This window comes from Chiloscyllium plagiosum, chromosome 4, assembly GCF_004010195.1.
Source record: "Chiloscyllium plagiosum isolate BGI_BamShark_2017 chromosome 4, ASM401019v2, whole genome shotgun sequence".
Taxonomy (NCBI): Eukaryota; Metazoa; Chordata; class Chondrichthyes; order Orectolobiformes; family Hemiscylliidae; genus Chiloscyllium; species Chiloscyllium plagiosum.
The window spans coordinates 96,825,683-96,837,616 of NC_057713.1; the positions used below are offsets into that span (position 1 = coordinate 96,825,683).

Sequence of the window (11,934 nt, forward strand, 5' to 3'; positions counted from 1 at the left end):
ATGTAACGGGAAGAGTTTGGTGCCTCAGGAAGTGATGGAGGCTGGTACAATTGCAACATTTAAAAGGCATCTGGATGGGTGGATGAATCGGATGGGTTTCGAGGGATATGGATCAAATGCAGGCAAATGGGACTGAATACTTTAGCTCTGGTCTGACTTTATAAAGCTCTGGTTAGGCCCCATTTGAAGTACTGTGTCCAGTTTTGGTCCCCACACCTCAGGAAGGACATACTGGCACTGGAACGTGTCCAGCGGAGATTCACACGGATGATCCCTGGAAATACAGGTCTAACATATGAGGAACGGCTGAGGATATTGGGATTGTATTCGTTGGAGTTTAGAAGATTAAGGGGAGACATAATAGAGACGTACAAAATAATATATGGCTTGGAAAAGGTGGATGCTAGGAAATTGTTTCCGTTAAACGAGGAGACTAGGACCCGTGGACACAGCCTTAGAATTAGAGGGGGTCATTTCAGAACAGAAATGCGGAGACATTTCTTCAGCCAGAGAGTGGTGGGCCTGTGGAATTCATTGCCACAGAGTGCAGTGGAGGCTGGGACGCTAAATGTCTTCAAGGCAGAAATTGATAAATTCTTGATGTCACAAGGAATTAAGGGCTACGGGGAGAACGCTGGTAAGTGGAGCTGAAATGCGCATCAGCCATGATTGAATGGCGGAGTGGACTCGATGGGCCGAATGGCCTTACTTCCACTCCTATGTCTTATATCTGGTCGTTATGAATGAGTTAGATCGAGGGGTCTGCTATATTTTGCATTGGTTATCAAAATACGACCACTGTTGCGCTAAAGCACAAGCAATAGAGACAAAAACTGATGATCGCAACTTCGAGCAACACTCGGCTGCCGTACTGGTGACGGCACTCCAGCTGGTAGTTCACGACAAGTCATCACAAGGAATTCCTACTGATTTCCATTATCGTTGAATTACAGTATCTTATGGTGTTGTCCTCTGCTTCAATGGGCAGTTTGTTACATCAATGGTTTACCCTCTTCCCTCCAGTCGAGGAGAAAGGAATGTTTTACAGAGGAAAAGTGAACATGTTGATAAAACCAAACCACGATCCAATTTACGGCCGACATGCGAGTCGCGCGCCGATGACGTCAGAGCGTCTGCGTTATCCGCTCCCCCGATATTTATAAAAATTAATGAGTCGATTAATGGAAGAGCGATACTGATAAATCGGAAAGGCCGGTAGGAGAACAATGAATTTCAAACGGTTTCGGGGAGTCAGGTATGCTACCTCACCGAACGGGCAGAGAGAGATTGAAGAGAATTGGGCGCGACATATATTGGGTTAAAAGGAGAGGACGGTCGTAGCAGATGGGCAGGAGGTTGATGTCGGTGCTTTCCCCGTAGATGGTAAATGTCATCGGCAGAGCCGTTGTCGGTTTGCCGGCCTGGCCCGCGGTCAGGCTCTGACTGTTTGTTTGGCGGTGGGAGAGCTCGAGCTCATTGACGGTCGGGGAGGGGGTAACAACTGTCTGCCCCGCGCGAGCGTCAACTGCCACCAGCTCGCGGAAGCCTACTGCCGCGACTCGAGCAGCCGCCAGTGAAACGGTCCCCACGCCGATCATAAGAAGAACAATAAATTCGGGGGATGAGTGGACCACCTCCACCCTGATTCCTGACAGGCAGCTACGCCCCCTACCCCATGGCTGGAAAACCTTCCCCACACCTTGTCCTTTCTCGGTGCTGGCTGTTCAGATTGCAGCCGATCTCCCTGTTCGTGTGGGTGCGCTCTGTTTATAGCCTTCAAGTTGCTTACACTGAGGAGGGGCTGGACAGAGGATAGTGTTTTCGATCCCTCCAAAAAACTTGAACGTTGCAATGGGAGCTGCTTAATTTTCCATCAAAAAGAGCTAAAGGAAGGAGGTAGGACTTTTTAAAGAGCTGGAACGAACACGACGGGCCGATCGGTCTCTATTGCCATATCGTTATTTCTATTTACAAATTGTGTATACAAAGTATAGTACAGTAAAGTAAACCTCCTTGACCAAGCTACCCTCATTGCCTTAATTTGGAGGTGCCAGTGTTAGATTGGTGTGTACAAAGTTAAGAATCACACATCACCAGGTTTTATTGAATTGAATTTATTGTCAAGTGTACTGACGCATAGTGAAAAGCTTTGTCTTGCAAGCAATACAAGCAGATCACAGTTAAGGAGCATAGATAAGTAAGTAATAGGTAAACAGTAGCAAAAACAAAAACACGGGTACAGGTGAATTTTAAGAGGTTGAGTCCATTCAGTATTCAACAACAGTAGGGTAGAAACTGTTTTGAAATCGGCTGGTGCGTGTTCATGCTTCTGTACCTTCTGTCCAATGGTAGAGGTTGTAGAAAAACATTGCCAGGGTGGAATGGATCTCTGAGAATGCTGGCGGCCTTTCCTTGACAGCGGACCTGGTGGATGGATTCTATAGATGGGAGGTTGGTCTTTGTGAATGTCCAGGCCGAGTTCATCACTCTCTGTAACTGTCTCTGATCTTAAATGGTACAGTTGCCATTACCAGGTAATGATACATCCAAACAGAATGCTCTCGATGGCGCACCTATAAAAGTTGGCAAGGGTATTTGCCATCATGCCAAATTTCCTCAGCTGCCTGAGGAAGAAAAGACATTTTTGGGCCTTTGTAACCAGTGCATCCACATGAAGAGTCCAAGAAAGCTTGTGTGGATGACCACTCCCAGGAGCTTGACACTCTCCACTCGTTCTATCTCTGTGCTGTTAATGTGTAGGAGGGCATGAGTAACATCCCGCCGAAAGTAACTAATGAGTTCCTTGGTTTTGCCAGCATTGAGAGCTAGGTTGTTCCCAGTGTATCATTTTTCCAGGTCTTCCACATCCCGACTGTAGTCTGTTTTGTCGCCATCTGAAATTCGACCAACTATGGTGGTGTCATCAGTGAACTTGTTAGTGGCGTTAGTCTGATATTTGGCAACACAGCCATGGGTATACAGTGAGTACAGTGGGGGGTTGAGTACACACCCATGGGGGCCTCCAGTCTCAAGTGTTAGTGAGGATGAAATATTGTCCCCAATCTTCACTCACTGTGCTCTGTCCAACAGGTTTAATATGTGCGATCCTCTCCACGTTGAGCCAGCAGTTAGTGGTGTCGATGGTAGTCATGATTTGAAGGGGCTGGTGTTGGACACTCATTGCCTTATGCGCTTTATTTTAGTCCTCAGATAATGTGACTCTGAAGTATCTTAAGATAATTAATTTTAAAAAGAACTATATTAATGCATCATGTTATAATGCCAAACAAAATTTTGGAGGGTTTGCACTTTCTAGAAGGAACATGCTAATGTCCTTGATAGCATTCCTTCGAAGCACCTTGGGACATTCTGTTGTGTCAATCTGTCTATATAAATGCAATCTCTTGAATGTTGAGCATTTGTCTTTTGAACCTGAATTGTGCTAATGAAAATCATTGAAGCACCATTTTATTTTCATTTACGTGGGGTTGATTGAAGGTGTTTCAGATTGTTTATTTGCAAGTTCCAACACAAACCAATCTATAATTTTGATGTGAAGTTGTCCAAAAAGCAGTGCAATTCAGCAAAAATGGAAGCCTTGTCATGGTTTTTGTGACTTCTTATTAGGGTAGAATGATTTCAGAACCAAATTGCATGTTTTGTTTCTGGATTAGCGGTGCTGGAAGAGCACAGCAGTTCAGGCAGCATCCAAGGAGAAGTGAAATCGACGTTTCGGGCAAAAGCCCTTCATCAGATTCCTGATGAAGGGCTTTTGCCTGAAATGTCGATTTCGCTGCTCCTTGGATGCTGCCTGAACTGCTGTGCTCTTCCAGCACCACTAATCCAGAATCTGGTTTCCAGCATCTGCAGTCATTGTTTTTACATGCATGTTTTGTTTGACATTTGAGCTTAATTGATCAAGTTGAAAAGTCAGAGCAGTGACACAAACTCACCATTAATGCCAATCTGAATGTAATAGAGTTATGGATTCACAGAGATATACAGCATGGATACTTACTCTTCAGTTCAACTTGTCCATGTCCACCTTATATCTTAAATTCATCTAATCCCATTTGCCAGCATTTGGTCTATATCCCTCTAAACCTTTCCTGTTCATATACCCATCCACATGCCTTTTAAATGTTGTAATTGTCCCAGCCTCCTCCACTTCATCTGGCAGCTCATTCCATACACTCACCACCCACTGCGTGAAAAAGTTGTCCCTTTGGTCCCTGGTAAATCTTTCCCCTCTCACCCTAAACCTATGCCATCTAATTCTGGACTCTCCCACCCCAGGGAAAAGACCTCATGAATGTTTGACTACATTTTGTATGATCTTTCAATTTGGTGATTTATTTTCAAACTTGCAAATTCCAAGCATTTTTAAACTTAAAATATGTACCAGACAGATAGGAATTTGAGATTTTTGTGACAGTGTAGACAGCCAATAATAGAAGCAAACACAAGTATAAATCAGATGAAAGGATATTACTTGAGAATTTTTTGTAATCCTAATCTAGCCATTTTGAACAAAGCACATATTACACCCAAATGGTCAAGTACCAAAACAAGGTTGTGTCTGATTTCTGAACTTTCCCCCCGTTTTCTGTACTATATTTTTCCACCTGGTTTGTTCCTCCCTCCTGCAATGAATACTTATCCCTTGTCCAACAATTCTGTATAGATTTATTGTTCTCTGGCTGTTCGTGTTTTTCTCCATTTTTTTTCTTTTGTTTTATAGGGTCACTTCATCCTTTATTGAATGTTGGAATTGCGATTCCTCTGGGACAGGGGTTGGTGGGGTGTTAATGTGCTGTTAAGAAAATCAGTGCATTGCTTGCCTTGCCCTGACTCTAGCTAATGTCGTCTGGGATTAGGCAAGCAAAAACTATCTACTGGAACTGAGTAAGGAGAGAGAGAGAATATAAGCATTAGTCAGAACATAACAAAGGACTGAAAGCAGCTGTGAAACTCATGACTGACAAGAATGGCCTCAAAGGTGAGAGAGCAAGCAGCACAATCTTGACTCCGCAAAGAGCAGGTACTGAGTAGAAGCTTTATTTTTGATTTTTATTTTCTCTGAAAATGCCTTGCAATTTTATGGCTTCTTTTCAAAGCTGGACAAAAATGTTTGGAAATGAATGAAACTTTCAGGAGAACCAGAATAATAATTCAGTCAGATCATTGAATATGAGATGGTGTCTTTCGTGAGGTGCCAAGAATTTTGCAATGGTTTGAAGACTTTAACACCTTATCCTATGTTCATCCTTGTCTCATATTCATTTTTCTCTTTGTTTTGCTAGGACTTGCAAAACTTGCAAGCACAGTACATATTGTTGTTCCTCTGATCATTTATTACTTGATGGGGGGGTGATGAAAGTTAAGTTGAATATTGGTATTTTGGTTGTTGTGTTGGCTGTACTTTTTATGCGGTGCTAATGATGATCCTGCAGTCCAAATAAATTCTAGATTTAAATCTCTAGCCAAATATTCACCTCTCACTAATTTTCTCTTGAAGAAAAGGTTGATTTCTCTTGTGATGTGAGACCTAACCAGAGTTGTATATCAGCCTGCATTTTGATAGCGTCACTCTCAATGTAGCTGTGGTCTAATGGCTAGATTAACTGTATGTTTGTTTAGTACAGATGTATCTCTAGGAAGTGAACGTGGAAACTGACAATGCTCTCAAGATACATTGACAGCAATTGATTTAAGATCCAGTTGAAGATTTGTTTTTGTAAAAACTGGCTGGTTTTAGACAATGCTTCAGGGCAATGATGCTTCCAAACTGGATGACTGCTTGTGTGTCCTAATCATTCAGACATTTTGGTTAAACACCAGAGAATATCTTTGTGTATTTTAGGGCTTTCCAAAATTGGTGGCATTATTCACGTGCCATGTAAAGTGCAAGAATACTTACACTAAATTGAAATCATGGGGATTGTGGCAGGCTATATTCAAGAGCCTCGCTGCATAAGATTTGGCAGCTGAAGCAAAAGCAAAATGTTGAGTGATACAGTGCCACCACTAGAGTCAGAAGGAGTTAGGGAAGTACAATGAAGAGAGTTTGAGAGAATTTTATGGTTGAATAAAGCCTGGACTTTTAGAGCCATAGAGATGTACAGAACAGAAACAGACCCCTCAGTCCAACTCGTCCATGACGACCAGATATCCTAAATTAATCTAGTCCCGTTTGCCAACGTTTGACCCATATTCCTCTGAACCCATCCTATTCACATACCTATCCAGATGCTTTTTAAATGTTGTAATTGTACCAGCCTCCACCACTTCCTCTGGCAGCTCATTCACGCACCACCCTTTGCATGAAAAAGATGCACCTTAGGTCCCTTTAAATCTTTTCTCTCGCACCTTAAACCTATGCCCTCTACACTGGGCTCCCTTACACTGGGGAAAAGACCTTGGCTATTCATCCTATTCATGCCTTTCATTATTTTATAAACCATTTGAGGTCACCCCTTGGCCTCCAACCCCATAGAGACAATAGCCCCAGTGTATTCAGCCTCTCCTTAGACCTCAATCCCTCCAACCTTGGCAACATTTTTCTAAATTGTTTCTGAACCGTTTCAAGTTTCACAACATTCTTCCTATAGCAAAGACCAGAATTGAATGCAGCATTTGAAAAGTCACTTAATTAATGTCCTGTATAGTTGCAACATTACCTCCCAACTCCTATAGTCAATGCGCTGACCAATAATGACAAGCGTACCAAACGCCACCTTCACTATCCTGTTCATTGCAACTCCACTTTCTTCAACAAAATTTCCCAGGACCTAATCATTAAGTGTATAAGTCCTGCCCTGATTTGCACAACCAACATGTAGCACCTCATGTTTATCTGGATTAAACTCCATCTGCTTCTCCTCGGCCATTGGCTCATCTCATCAAGGTCCTGTTGTACTCTGAGGTGTCCACCTTTGCTGTGCATTACACCACCAATTTTGGTGTCATCTGCAAACTTACTAACCATACTTCCTACATTCACATCCAAATCATTTATATAGATGACAAAAGACAGTGGACCTCGCACCGATTCCTGCGGCACACTTCTGGTCACAAGCCTTCAGTCTGAAATGCAATTCTCCTCCACCACTCTCTATGTCCTGCCTTCCAGCCAATTTTGTATCCAATTTTGGACCTGTTCTGGCTCCACACTTCTTCCTGCCAAAATGGTTTGGCAAGAAAGCCATAAAGTTGCTGCCATGCAGTTACCATTAGATTGCAGATACATCGAAAGTGACACAATCGCAAAGCAGGGCTGCTGAGATATAACTCCTGTTAGGTTCCATATTACAAGGGAGAAGACCACATTCTTTTGAAGGCAAATAGGGGTTAAGTCATGATCACCACACCTGAATTCAAGCCAATTATCTTCCCACTCTGAAGTGTGGGTTAAAATATGAACTTGCAGAAAGACGTTGAAACCTTGGTGATTAAGTCTCACATCCAATTTTAACAGCTTGCTCAGAATTGTCATATAAGGAGTAACTACATGTACAGCACCTAAATACTGGTACCTATACTTACAAGAGGTGTTTAAATTCTTCGTATCTAGGGAAGAAATGAAAACACTATTGAATTTCTGAAATTGTAAATTTGACGTAACTATCAATCCTCCAATTTATTATTCTTAAGTGCATACCCTATGGTAAGTCACCATTTTTGCAAGAATGAAATTGAGACCCTGCTCCAAATAATTTGATGCTTACTTGTATGCTGTTATTTTGTGAATGATTGTGTCCTTGTCTGTGAGAGTAATCTCTGCAAGCTTGGTGTTGTGATTTTTAACAAGAAAATTATTGCACTATACATTCAGTTATAAGTTAACTGTATTTCATTCTGGGTCATAAATTGAATAAGTGTGTTTTTATCTGTACCATGTTTCTCAAGGTCTGGGAAATAGTTCAAGGGGGGCTATGGAATATAGAATTTGTACCATTTCTCATGAAGAATCTAACAAGTCGTGAGTAATCTGTTTTTCTGACTTTGAGGTCTGTGACTCACTGGTGTGTAATGTTCTTCAGCAAAAATTAGCTGTTTGGAATTTTGAAGTTCCGTTGAGTTTTTGTGTTTGCAAAAATCACAATAGTGTAACTTTAAAAATATCTTAAACACTTTCTTTCTAGGTATCTAATTAAAACGTACGTACTTATTAGTAACTTGCTTCTGGTGTCGTTCAGAAATACATTGCTGCCGTTTTGAAATTCTCCTAAATTAATCCATTGAATTCATAAATTAGTTATTGTCCCAAATGAAAACATTGTACAATTGATAGAGCAGCTAAATGTAGTCATATCTCTGTGATATTAGTAAACATTTCTCATTAATTAACAGGATGTGGATGTCACTAGTCAGGCCAGCATTTATTGTCCATCCCTGATTATCAATGAAGTAGTACTGGTTAACCACACTCTTGACAACTGAGTGAATTCCTCAGCTGTTCCAGAGAGTAGTTCAGAGTTGACCACATTGCTGTGGGTCTGGAGTCACATGTCGAGCAGCAAAGATAACGATGGCACACCTCCTTCTGTGCAGGATATTGGTGATCCAGGTGGGCTTTTACATCAGTTTTATGGTCACTGTCACTGATACTAGTTTTTTAATTCCAGATTTAGTTAACTCATTAACTACATTTAAATTCACACAGATGCCTGTGTATCATGAGTTCAGCCTTTACACTACTGGATTAGTTCAATATCACTATTCTATGTATTTGTTAAACTGCGAGGAATTGTATTCAGATCACTTAAATTCAAAACTCAGTTAGCAGGAAATTCATTCCGAGTCTACTAAGATCGGCATTCCACAGCGTTCCCATATGCACTTCTAATCCAATCGGGTATAATGACGATCTGGCCAGTGGAAAAATCAGCTTGATATATATTTTACAAAATACAATTACTATTATAATTGTTATTACTTTGAGGGGATCCCATTGAGAGACACACAATTCAAATAGGCTGTAGGGAGGAGGTTTCGCTGGCTAGAGTGGTCCAGAGCAAGGAATCAAAGTCTCGGGATATGGGTTGGGCCATTTCAGACTGAGATGAAAAGGAATTTCTCCAGTGAGTGTGATGAACCTTTGGAATTCTCTATCATAGAAGGCTGTGGAGGTCAAATCTCTGTGCTTAATGAAGAAATAGAGTTTTAGAAACTAAAGATATTGAGGGTTATGGTGAGAGAGCAACGTATGCCATTGAAATAGTCGATCAGCCTTGATCATATCGAACGGTAAACTGACCCAATGGGATGAATACCCTACTCCTTGTCTTTCACTTTTCTGCAAAGTTTGTTTATACCTTGGTTTTTCTTTTATTATGGATTAACAAGACAAGAAATTTTTACTTGTAACAGTATGTAATCTGAATATGTCATATTCAGCTGGGGATGAAATCAAGTGACCTGTCATACCAGAATCTCTATATAGGTTTGATTAGGTTTGCACATTGGTAAATTTATGCTAGATTATTCCTTAGACTTTTAGCATTACTTCTAAACTCCCTTAATTATTTTTGAATCAACTTTTTTTTTGGCAAGGATCACATATTTTGCAACTTTATTTGCTGCAGTGGTTGACGAGGATGTGTGCTAACACCATTGATAGATAACTCTAAATGGAGCTCTCATCTTATTTTTAAGCTTGCATTCAAATTAAAGCCACACTTGTGTTATTTCTCTTATCAGAGAACTTTTCTTAAAGTAGTAAAGGACTCCCATTTTCTGGAAACATTGTGCAAATAGGGACTTGTCTTCGATGCTCTGTTTGTGTTCTTGAAGCTCAGCTCAGTACTGCCACTGTCACTTCTGATTCAGAATGTCAAACAAAGATTCAAGGACTGTTCCAGTGACATGGCCACATAATCTGGGCTAGTACTTCGATGCATTAGTAAGAGACAGATGTTGGATTTGTTTCCTTTCAGATGAGGTGTTTAATCCATGACTATTCTGTACACTTAGAACATTAAACCAAACATCTATTGACATTATCCAGTTAAAACCTGGTCGTTGTTTAGAAAGATTTTATGATAATGGTTTTGGGGATGAGAGACTCTCGTTAAGTAGATAGATTGAAAAAGCTGGGGATTCTCATTTTAAGAAAAAAAGTTTAATGGGAGTCTTGATAGAGGTGTACAAAATTATGAGCTCAAAGATTATGATCAGGGATAGCATAGGGAACTTGTGTATAGAGTCTGAGGAGGTAGGGGAAGCCTTAAATGAGTTTTGCTTCTGTCTTTATGAATGAAAAGGACCTTGTAGTGAATGAAACCATTGAGGAGCAGGTAAGCATGTTGGAACGGATAGAGATTGAGGAAGCTGATGTGCTGAAAATTTTGACAAACATTAAGATTGACAAGTCGCCAGGGCCAGACCAGATTTGTCCTTGGCTGCTTTGGGAAGCGAGAAATGTGATTGCTTCGCCGCTTGCAAAGATCTTTGCATCCTCGCTCTCCACTGGAGTCGTACCTGAGGACTGGAGGGAGGCAAATGTAATTCCTCTCTTCAGGAAAGGAAGTAGGGAAATCCCTGGCAATTACAGACCAGTCAGTCTCACGTCTGTCGTCTGCAAGGTGTTAGAAAGGATTCTGAGGGATAGGATTTATGACCATCTGGATGAGCATGGCTGGATTAAATGCAGTCAGCACGGCTTTGTGAGGGTAGGTCAAGCCTCACGAATCTTATTGAGTTCTTTGAGGATGTCACTAGACAAGTTGATGAGGGTCGAGCGGTAGATGTGGTGTACATGGACTTTAGCAAGGCATTTGATAAGGTTCCCCATGGTAGGCTTGTTCAGAAGGTCAGGAGGAATGGGATACAGGGAAATTTTAGCTGTCTGGATACAGAATTGGCTGGTCGACAGAAGACAGCAAGTGGTGGTGGAAGGAAAGTATTCTGCCTGGAAGTCAGTGGTGTTCCACAGGGCTATGTTCTTGGCCCTCTACTCTTTGTAATTTTTATTAATGACTTGGATGAGGAAATTGAAGGGTGGGTTAGCAAGTTTGCAGATGACACAAAGGTTGGAGGTGTCGTTGACAGTATAGAGGACTGTTGTAGGCTGCAGCGTGACATTGACAGGATGCAGAGATGGGCTGAGAGGTGGTAGGTGGAGTTCAACCTGGATAAATGCGAAGTGATGCATTTTGGAAGATCGAACTTGAAAGTTGAGTACAGGATTAAAGACAGGATTCTTGGCAGTGTGAAGAATCAGAGGGATCTTGGTGTGCAGGTACATAGATCCCTTAAAATTGCCACCCAAATGGACAGGGTTGTTAAGAAAACATATGGTGTTTTGGCTTTCATTAACAGGGGGATTGAGCTTAAGAGCCGTGAGATCTTGTTGCAGAGGTACTTTTATCTAGACTAGAAGAGATTGAGGTTCACAAGGAAGAGGTATTAGAAATACTGCAGAGTGTGAAAATAGACAAGTGCCCTGGGCCGGATGGGATCTATCCTAGGATCCTCTGGGAAGCAAAGGAATAGATTGCCGAGCCTTTGGCATTGATCTTTTAATCATCAAAGTCTACAGGAATGGTGCCTGAGGACTGGCGGATAGGAAATGTGGTTCCCTTGTTCAAAAAGGGTAGTAGAGACAACCCTGGTAATTACAGGCCAATGAGTCTCACTTCAGTTGTTGGTAAAGTGTTTGAAAAAGGATTTATAACCATCTGGAAAAGAATAATCTGATCAGGGACAGTCAGCACGGTTTTGTGAAGGGTAGGTCGTGCCTAACGAATCTTATTGAGTTTTTTGACAAAGTGACCAAACAGGTAGATGAGAGTAAACCGGTTGATGTGGTGTATATGGATTTCAGCAAGGCGTTCGATAAGTTCCCCACAGTAAGGCTATTATACAAAATGCGGAGGATTGGGATTGTGGAAGGCATAGCAGTTTGGATCAGTAATTGGCTTGCTGAAAACA

General features: G+C 41.5%; 1 long non-coding RNA gene across 1 annotated transcript in view; it reads left to right on the forward strand.

The window, feature by feature from the left end:
• The first annotated feature begins 987 nt into the window (after window positions 1-987).
• LOC122549225 overlaps window positions 988-11,934 on the forward strand; it is a 17,748-nt gene continuing 6,801 nt past the window's right edge. Inside the window, exon 1 of the long non-coding RNA XR_006311462.1 lies at window positions 988-1,255. This is a non-coding gene — a long non-coding RNA (uncharacterized LOC122549225). The remainder of the gene's footprint in view (window positions 1,256-11,934) is intronic.